General features: G+C 41.6%; 1 protein-coding gene across 1 annotated transcript in view; it reads right to left on the minus strand.

Moving 5' to 3' along the window:
* tmem108 (transmembrane protein 108) overlaps window positions 1-8,642 on the minus strand; it is a 40,603-nt gene extending 31,961 nt beyond the window's left edge. The window contains exon 1 of the mRNA XM_034146363.1: window positions 8,170-8,642. The gene's annotated coding sequence lies outside the window, so the exon portion shown is untranslated. The remainder of the gene's footprint in view (window positions 1-8,169) is intronic.
* Between the last annotated feature and the right edge of the window lie 1,438 nt (window positions 8,643-10,080).

Below are 10,080 nucleotides of genomic sequence, written 5' to 3' on the forward strand. Positions count from 1 at the left end.
AGATCTTTGACACCACACATAGGCCTACTCTCACACACAGTCAGCAGTGTTTAATATTATGGATGAAGTGGTGGTTCAATTCTATAGTAGGGTGGGGGTGGAGGGGAGGGGAGAGCGTGTGGGTGATTTGTTTGGTAAGCTTCACAGTCTATAATTAAGTGATAAACCACACGTGATACACGCCCAAATATTCAGACATCAATCAGGTAAAGATAATGAACAACATGAAGAGGATGATTACTGTATTTCATCAGAACGGTCCATGGACTTATCGGTCTCACTAACTGGGACAGATGGGTGAAAAAGTGAAGAAAAAACTAACAAAAAGTGTCAGTGTGAAAATACGTAACTAGTTACATGTACGTAGCTGGTATTAGCAAATATTGGGCATTTGGCAATTATTTTTATCGCTTCAGCACTGGATTAAAATGTCTATTGATTAAACTTGCATGCTGCCAACTCTTTCTTTGCATTTAGCTTTAGGATGGAGAGACAAGCTTCCTCACTGAAGTCTGGATATGAAACCTCCATGGAGTTACAAAGACATAAAACCAACCCTGTGAAAAAAACCAGACAAAATGAATGTCAATGGCATTCCAGTGGCCTGTTTACGGCTATTGTAGTTAAATGTCAAACGCTTGGCCCCGCAGGGAGACAGAACCGGCGGGGAGAGAGTGTGCAGGTGTCGCTCCCTCCATCATTTTTGCTGCCTTTCTCTTCTGTGTGATGTTGGGAATGGGACAATACATTGGGGATGAGCAGCAGGATCTATTATTAGTGGAAGAGTGAAGAATGGAGTGAATGCCCAGGGGAAAGCAGAGGAGCGGGCCTAACCTCACTGACATTATTTTAAGAGTTGCTGTTGTGACAGTTTCTGCAACTGATGACTTCTGTACCGCTGACAGCAAATTGTTTGCGTTAGTATGTGTGTGTCACTGTTAAGGGAAGCATTCCAGTGGTTTCACATATTGTATTTCATTTTCTCGAATCACTTATACATCGGAGCCTGCCATTTTACTAAAACATTGAATGTATTTTGTCTTTGTTAAGGCATTTATTTGGTTTATTTTTGTTTAAATCGATTAAATCAAATGTGATTGCATTTTCCTTTCCAATGGTGAAATCCATCAAAACCAAGTCTGCATGAATACAAAATAATACAAATAAATACAATATTCATTATTGTTGCCTGGGGCCCAATGTGCTGTATTTGTTTTTCCCACTGTGTGTACATTTTGAATATTTAGTGAAATAAACCATGCAAGCTCAATTTTAAAAGGCTAATTATCCAGATTTCAACTCATGGTCCCAGGTTAGTTGAAAATGTGCTTGTGTGTTCCATACAGTATAGAACATTAAATGCTTATTCATTAAAATAACTGAAACTAAATGCCAGATGTAGAACCTGTTGACAGATAATAATGATTATAAAGCTTTAAAAACTGCTGGTTTATGTAATGAACTAACCAAAGCTTAAAAAAAGACGAGCTGTCCAATCAATTAGACATTTCACCCTGCCTCCAATCTTTATGCCAAGCTAGGCTAAATGCCTCCTTTCTCTAGCTCAGTGACTAACATAGAGACACACAAATACAATGCTCCTCTAACTCTCACCAAGAAAGCAAATAAACACAATCATAACATGCCATGTTATTTCTTTCTCAAGTGCTATATCTTAAGAATTGTAGAAGTTAACATTAGTAAACGCACTGGTATTGTCCTTTAAGTCTATATGTGTGCAAAAAAAAACAAGAATGATATAGAATTCCCCAGCAGCAGATGCATAAACTCTCATCACAGTGTTGAAAGGCAGAGGAAAATCATAACTATCATGTTTGACATCTCGTATACCACAGCAAGCTGCAGTGTTTTTACAGCACAAAGAGCCTGCGCATCTAACAGTGTGTCCAATTTATTTGCAGCTTCTGACAAACCCAAAACGTCAAGTCATCTCCTCTCCCTAAAGGACCCTCTCCTCTTCAGTGAGAGAGAAGGGTGGAGTCATTCCAGCAGCTTCAGCAGCAGCTTGATTGGGCTATCGCTGCATGTCATTTACAGCAGTGCCATTCTCAATACATATGGGATAACCTGGGTGTGAAAATGTACCTTGTGGATTAGTGGATCAGGGGCAGAACCATGTGAGAGTAACTGTGAAGGTAACAAAGGAAAGCAGTGAAGGACACTACAAAGAGGAAATATTTCCAAGTGTCTTGTTTGACATAAAGCCAGACGTCTGCCCAGTGGCTGTCCACTCAGATTTTGTTGTTGCCATGTTGCTCCTTTCTGCTGCCAATACTGCACTGGCTCCAGCATCAACGACCTCCCTACACGATAATGCCACCGTCTCCATGGTAATTCAGCTTCCACAAACCGCCATCCGTGCCACCACAAACAAATTCACACAAAAACACACCAGGCGAAATCCCACTGTGTCAATTCGCAATTTTGTGTGTGGAAATTAATTTGTAACCCGCTCCATATTATTCAGTATTAATGCCGTCGCAAATTACTCGACAGCTTTCCAGGCCCCCCAGGGCCACGAAACTCTTAGACTGGAAAGAGACAGAGGAGGAGAATAGAAGCAATACCATATAAATGTCTCTCTAATTAGGGGTGACAAGCACTGATAGTTTCATATTTGAAGAGTTCTCCCAGGGGTGGTTTGAGCAATGATTACAATGAAATGTCAGCTCCCATGACTCCTTTGACAAGAAATACATCAGTAACCCCTTTCTGGCTTACATGCTAGAAACATGTAACCGAGGAGTAAAATCACCTTTCCTATGCTTCCTGTGAAGAGCACTCTACATATCGCAGTCTGACGAATCGTCCTCCTACTTCCATTTACTTTTACCTCATGTGACCTGTAAGAGATCTTGGCTCTCACCTTGCCAAGCGCTGTACATGAGGAACATCAGCCCCGCTGCTCTTCAGCCTATCAATCAGGCTCTCCAGCAGCCATGAAATGAGCCATATGCGGCATGGGCAGAGCACAGACAGAAAACAATGTGTTTTATATTCTCAAGAGCTCCAGTTTTGCTTTCCTGGCATTCAGACTGCCTCAACTTGGACTCAAACAGCGTGAAAAATACTATAGTAAATCACAAAATCAAATGCTGGCTTGGCAAGATGACAAATGCAGATTATTTGGGGGATGGAAATGCTTTGATTTAGGTTGCAGGGTAAAGAAGAGATGATTCAACATTTCAGACAAGATAACCTCAATCCTACAGAACAATTAGCTGCTGACAGTGACATACAGTAGAGCGCGATAATAAACTCTACAAAGGGGAGGGGTCTCCACAGTCCCCAGCATATGGTGGCTTTTTAATCTGCCATCAGAAGAGTCTGGACAGCAGACAAGGTTTTATTTTAACTGAATGTTTTCTCAAAATCTTGTATTCACAATCAACTGCGAATACAATAAGCTGATCCAAAAGGTGGAATAAACAAGTATTCACAAATCATAAAGGACTTCAGGAGAAATTCAGCACTAAAAGAACACATATCCAGATTGAAGAAGTTGCCAAGGAAACCAGAGACTAGAAGCGCTCTCTTTTTTTTAACTTGATAGAGTAGCACTTTTCTGGGTGAGAGGCTGCCGATATGCTTTCCGGGGTCACAACCTGCCCTCCATTAGAGGCTCTGAGTAATCCCAATAGGTGAGCCCAGCCTCAGACCCCTTAATCATTGGGTTGACACCTGCTTTTGTCCTCCTCCATCACATGACCCGACCCCCCTCCTACTCCACCCCCCAGGCTGGGTTTGCGGGGTTAACGTGTCACCCCCCTGTACCTCCTCTCCTCCCACCAAGCCTTTTCATAATCCTATTAGACCCAGTCATCTGCGCTGCATTAAAAAAATGTGATGATTGATCTGAAAACACAAACCCTCTGTGTCCTGAGTTTGCCAAAAGGAGTCTCTTTTCACATGTAGATGTTAAAAAAACGTATAACACAAAATATGAAACATGTTTTGTCCTTGTTTAGGACTTTTTGTTTTCTAAAAATGTTGTGTGGCAACACAATTGGATTCAAATGGCTATTGGGTGTAAACAACACAAACAAACTCTTTAAACTGATCAGAGAAATAAAAGCGTTGTTTTTGAGGTCTTACCTGTGGAAAAAAGCTAAAAATCACTTTGCAGATTGAGGAGATAAAATACTTAATGAATAAAATATGTCCTCTAGCTTCCCTATACATTTATGATCTTGTGTGTGAGCTATGTACCACTTTAAACACTAAGAAATCTACATGGAATTATTATACAGCACTGAGGGTTCATCCTATAAGTTGACATAGGCCGGTCAAATATTTCAAATTCTAATACTTCTGAACAAAGCTTTATTATAGTCCATACTCAAGCGAGGCAAGTCCACTGCCATGCTTGCGGCTTCGTGATGCAGTTTTTAGTCACAGCGTTGCTTTAGGCTAAATGCTAACGTCAGCATGCTTACATGCTAAAAATGACAAGACTAACATACTGATCATAAGCCGGCATGCCATGTTTACTATCGTAGCTCAGTTTATAAGCATGCTAACATTTTACTTATTAGCACTTAAGTTAAAACTACAGTTGAGGCTGTTGGAATTTTGCAGGTATTTAGTAATAAAACTAAGTATTGGCCAAATTAAACAATGATAGTGCTAGATGAAAACACATGTGATCACTTAAGTTAAAATTAATCCTGTGGGAAAAAGAAATGTCTCTAATGAAAACCATATAAATGTTTCGGATCGTGGTTGATCAATTTCACTCACCAATGTTAACCTCATGGTGTTGATGGCTCTAGGTGAAATGTCCACCTGTATCATCTGGGCACCATGACAATCTGTAGAACATTTTGGAACAATCCCCTTCTTTCCCACTCGGAGACAAAATAAGCTTTGTAAATGTTAACTCTCTGTGGATCTGATGTACATGTTAAACAGCCTATTGTATTAGCTTGATCAAATACTCCTAAAAACCTCTAAAGAAACACTGAAAAATCGGCTTACATAACACATTAGCAGCGTCTATTTCCTGAGGAGGAACTTGTTGGGTCTTTTCGCCCCTTGGGTCCCTCTTGGCACAGAGAGTGACCATCAGTGGGTGGAGTTGCAGATTGGAGTGGCATGGTTGCAGCTCAGGAATGTGAGGAATTCCCCTTGTAAACACCTCATGCTCCGATGGTCGCCATACTCTTATCTCTGCGTGCCCATCGCCCCCTTTATCATCATAATGGTAAGTCATACATCACCAGCGAACTGCTTTTATTTTGCTCGGTTAGGGCAGGTGTGATTGCTGCTACTCAAGTCTTTTGTTTACCTGAGGCCCCACATAGTAAAGCCTTTTATTAACTGGTACCCCCAATGGGCAAACAGAGCCAGCTTTAAAACCCACTGTATACAGTATAACGGCTTTCAAGTGTTAAGACTTTGAAAGAAGCATGACCAACCCAGGCTTCCTATGGTCCTATGGGAACACTCTTTAGTTGATACGATCATAAGTGTCTGAGGGGGGGGGGATTTATTTTTCTTCCTAGATGAAAAGAGAGGCTTTCGCTTGCTTTTCATCGTGGCACCTCCCCCCGTGGTTCCTGTATACGAGCACCACTCTCAGCTTAAATGAAAGTCATTTCAAAAGCAGCTGAGGGCCTTCGTTAATACTGCGTGGAAAAGAAACGGCGCAGGCACAGGCTGGCTTTTTCCTCCCTTCGCTTCGGTGAAATCCTGTTTTGGCCACTTGCTGTTTTTTAAAGCCGGAAAAAGGTGCAAAGTCCATCCTGAGCACATAATGTGCAGCAGGAGGGGGCCATGGGGGCTACATTCCACCTCATGGTGTACCATTCTCTACCAGTCATGAGGGACGCTTACTTACAAGCATGAAACCCGCTCTCACTGCCATGGCCACATTGCCTAACAGATTCCATCTTGGACCAAGAGTCAGAAACCAGATTTTCCCTTTTCCTGGAACTTCCCCGATACGTTTGTTTAAGGGAGGTCTGTCCCTATGTGAAAGCTGATAATTTCCGGTGTTTTCCATTGTTAAATGTAGGCTTTTCCTGCCATTGGCGATAAGAAAACAGCTGTGAAGATCCCCCAAAAATTATTCCAAATGTTGACGGAAAATATCGTCCCAAATGGGAAGGTGTTGAAATGAGTAACACACACTTTGGCCTCCATAGCACAGTACATCAATAAGAACTGGAAATATTTGAGTTAATAAACAAATGACTTAATCTCTAAAATGTAAATTAATTTGGAAACATACTCATCACATATTCACGAAGCAGATGTCTTCAAATCAACATAAAAAAGCGTGAATATATTCATTTATATATATGCAAATCCTTCCAATTTAGAAGATGAATCCAGAACATCTTTTGTGTTTCATACTAGGGATGCGACTCACTTTTAGTCAAGACAGAATAATGTCAGAAAGTATTACATGGATTTCATGAAATGTTGTACGGACATTCATGGTCCCTAGAGGATGAATCCTAATTTGGATTCATCCTCTAATCTTCTGACTTCCTTCCTCTTGTACCACCGTTAGGTTCATATTTGTGATTTTAAGAAAATGTCTTGTCAATAGTGAGATTTAGTAAAGCCATTCATGTTCCCCAGTGGATGAATTCCTACACTTTTGGTGATCCCATAACTTGCCCTCTAACACAAGACTAGCCTCAGCCGTATTTTGTGTGCTAATTAGCAAAAGTTAGCATTATTAACTTCAGCCTCACAGCCCCTGCCATGACTGTAATCCTAGTTGCTTGAACAATGATTGAAATACAAATCAGTTAAAAGAAAGTTGGTCATTCATTTTCTGACAATCAAATAATAGATTACATGTTCAAACACTTGATTTGGGACAATATTTACTGTTAAAAAACACTTGACTTAACGTCAAACCATTCTAATTCTATGAGTCAAAAGATGCTAAAAACAAAAAAGGTTTTGGAACCAATTAATGTTCTTTATAAAGCATTGTATTATCAACTGCATGCTATTTGTATAAAGGGTATATTCATAACATTTTCGACAGTTTGCAGTACTGACATCTGTCCAGATATATATAACCACTGTTTACAAAAATATATTCTCATCACTGTGAAGTGCTTTGCTCATACAGTATGTTCCCTAATACCCATTCATGGTATCACAGCATGTCAGCTTGCCCTGAGGAAGCTGTCAGCTACAGATGTCAATACCCCTGAAAACCCCTCTCCCTCCCCCCACCAATGCACACACATGGCACTGGAGGATTGTCCCCCAGAACAAAGGGCTGGGGGGTTTCTGTGGACAACAGGCAACCAAACATTCCTGGCACAATGGACAGAGTGGCCGGCAGGTTCAATTAGAACACACTTTACCCTATGCCCTATACATCCCACTGTGCTTGAAAACAAAGCTGGAGCTTCACACTCGAATGGGGTATTTGGTGATGCCCGCTTGTTTGTGGTGGTCTTATGTTTTAAGAGAGTTTCTCCTATTATCTGCATTGTTGCTGCCATGTTGCCTGAGAAATAAACCACTTGAAGGGCACTCAGGGCCGAGCTCATCAAGTTGCAAGATTGATGGCTCTCCCAAAACTTGTTTTTAGAAGTAAACTAGCTTACTACTGCTGCAAATAAACTTGGACAACAGCCAGCCACTGCATGGCATCTTTATCATAAATCTTTCCAAGAGCCACTCAAAGTCTTAAGGAAACACTTCAGAGAACATCTTCTTAACTCACCATGATACTTCTGTTTTAAGGATTGCTAGAGACAATTGAATCCCACACAAAACGTTAATCTGCCAAACAAACATTGGAGTTAATCCAATGTTTTTCCTAGTAGAAATGGGATAACCAAGAGAGCTTCCAGAGAACTGACCAGCATCAGGTCAACTTCTATATCATGCAATACATTAAATGCTTCTCTAAACCAATGGGAAACCATACATTGGGATATGTTGCAGTGACAGTTGGATGCAGCACTGAAAGTGATTTGCTGCTCATGTCTGACAGACACTGCCGCTCATAACTGCCTGGAAACATTCATCCAGGATTTCAACAAATCAGATGCTCAACACAATCAATACGCAGAGGGAGCCTATTGCAAGAGCCGTCAGTAAAACACAGTACAGGTAGGACACATAGAGGGTGAGCTGTCTGAACACAGAGAAATACACTGATGTACTTACCTATTATACACAAGGTGCGCCGGTCGGGTACTTGGCGTATCCGAGAGAAATGAAGCCCCAAAGCCGTTGTGTCACACTTCACACCATCCGGGCGCACATGTTGCCAGTCCCCCAACGAGAAATGTCACAATCATGAGCCGCAACAAGAAGCCAAGTGACTGCAGGAGGGACCGTGTCGCCGCACAGCGTGTCCACTCGCTGGATCAGATGCGTAGGGCGCCACCCTTTGCCGGACCTCCGGGACTCTTCGCCCACTTTTTCCTCCGTCAGCCTTGACGTCGTAAATAACGGGACATGGAGCAAACTCTCCGCCTGTAGGCAGCGTGATCCGCGCGGCCACTGCTGATGATCGCTGGGTAAATGCGTGGTGCGCAATTAAAGAGGCGCGCAGGACGCTGGCGGTGCCACCCACCAAAGGAGGGTTTCGTGTGTACGGACAGGGAATTTTAATGAGGACTGCTGCAGAGTTTCCCTCCCTGCTCAGAGTAGTGCTCTCCCAGTGCTGGAATCAAATTGTCCCGATACAAAAACCCTAAAGTTACCTTACAGGAGAGGAGGCCATGTGACGAAGTGAAGCGTCAATGCAACTCTTGGCCACCTGCCAGTCAGTAAAGTGGGAGATTAGCCCTGTGGACACCTGTTGACGAACACAGATAAGATGCACTGACTGAATGGCTAACTGTAATAATAAATATTGTTCTATTTAATATTTACAAACCTAGCTGCTCTCAGGGCTGCAGATCCAGTAGGATCACATTCAAGCTGCGGGACACCAAAATTCTGTGAAATAGTTAATTGATTCATTAGTAACCCTTTAGGTCACTGACTTACTAAAACTCTTTCTACAGCGTCTTTGTATTAAAAAATAAATAAAGATAATTTTTAATACAGTTTGGGTTGAATCTAAAAATAAAAACACAATACTAAAAAAGTATTGGAATAAATATAATTTCATCAGATCATAGATTGTTCCTCTCTGCTCGACACATCCTCTGAGTCATACACTGGAATGATTAGAGTAGGAGAAACAATACAATATGCATTAATCATCATATTTCAGATAATGTGTCCTGCGTGCTACAATGGTTTGTTGTTTTCATGGGTTGGGTTTAATCTTTATTTTCAATCTGACAATTAAAATTTCTAAACTGTTTGTTTTGAGTAATACTAAAATAGACTAACATTAGACCATTACATAAGATTGTTGATCAGTTTAGTGTAGTGATACAGCCCAGTGGATCTCAAACTCAGGAGAGGAACCTATTGAAGGGGCCACAAGAAGACAAACCGGGTAATCTGAAAACCACCAATGGGGCACATCACAAATAGATGCCAAATGAGTCATGTGACCATGTACCCCGAGCAAACATTGTCCATGAGGCTAAAAGGTTAGGACACCACTGCTCTAACTGAATACCTGACAGTACTGATGGTGGTGAAAAGTGGAACTCTGCATGTTCTTTCCGTGTTAACCTTTACAAGTGACCTTAAACTGCCCCTTCCTTTTTTGGAAGCCCTCGGAGCCATCAGCCTGAGTCATGTTCCTCTGTCAGTCCAGCTCTTGCTCCTTTAATCCCACTCATTACCTCTCAAACAGCAGTTCAACAACGAGTCTGTAGTCAGCTGCTGCATCTATTATGAGGTTAAACCACTTACCGTCCATATGGGAGGGAACAAGGGCATCTAACCTCAGCTGACACCCTGGTATGAAACAGCACTTTGCTTCACCAAAGACCTAAATCAACACAGGGTAAACAAAATCTGGTGTTTACTGCAGGGGGAGATCAACAGCTGATAGCAGGGGCCACATAATCACATGGGTTGGGAAGAATACAGCCATTTTTTTTTAAGTTTGAGTGTTAGAATTGCTTTTATCAGCCAAGGGAGGCCTAATTAACTTCTTGCTACTAA

The sequence above is a fragment of the Trematomus bernacchii genome, unplaced genomic scaffold (assembly GCF_902827165.1).
Source record: "Trematomus bernacchii unplaced genomic scaffold, fTreBer1.1, whole genome shotgun sequence".
NCBI classification, from domain to species: domain Eukaryota; kingdom Metazoa; phylum Chordata; class Actinopteri; order Perciformes; family Nototheniidae; genus Trematomus; species Trematomus bernacchii.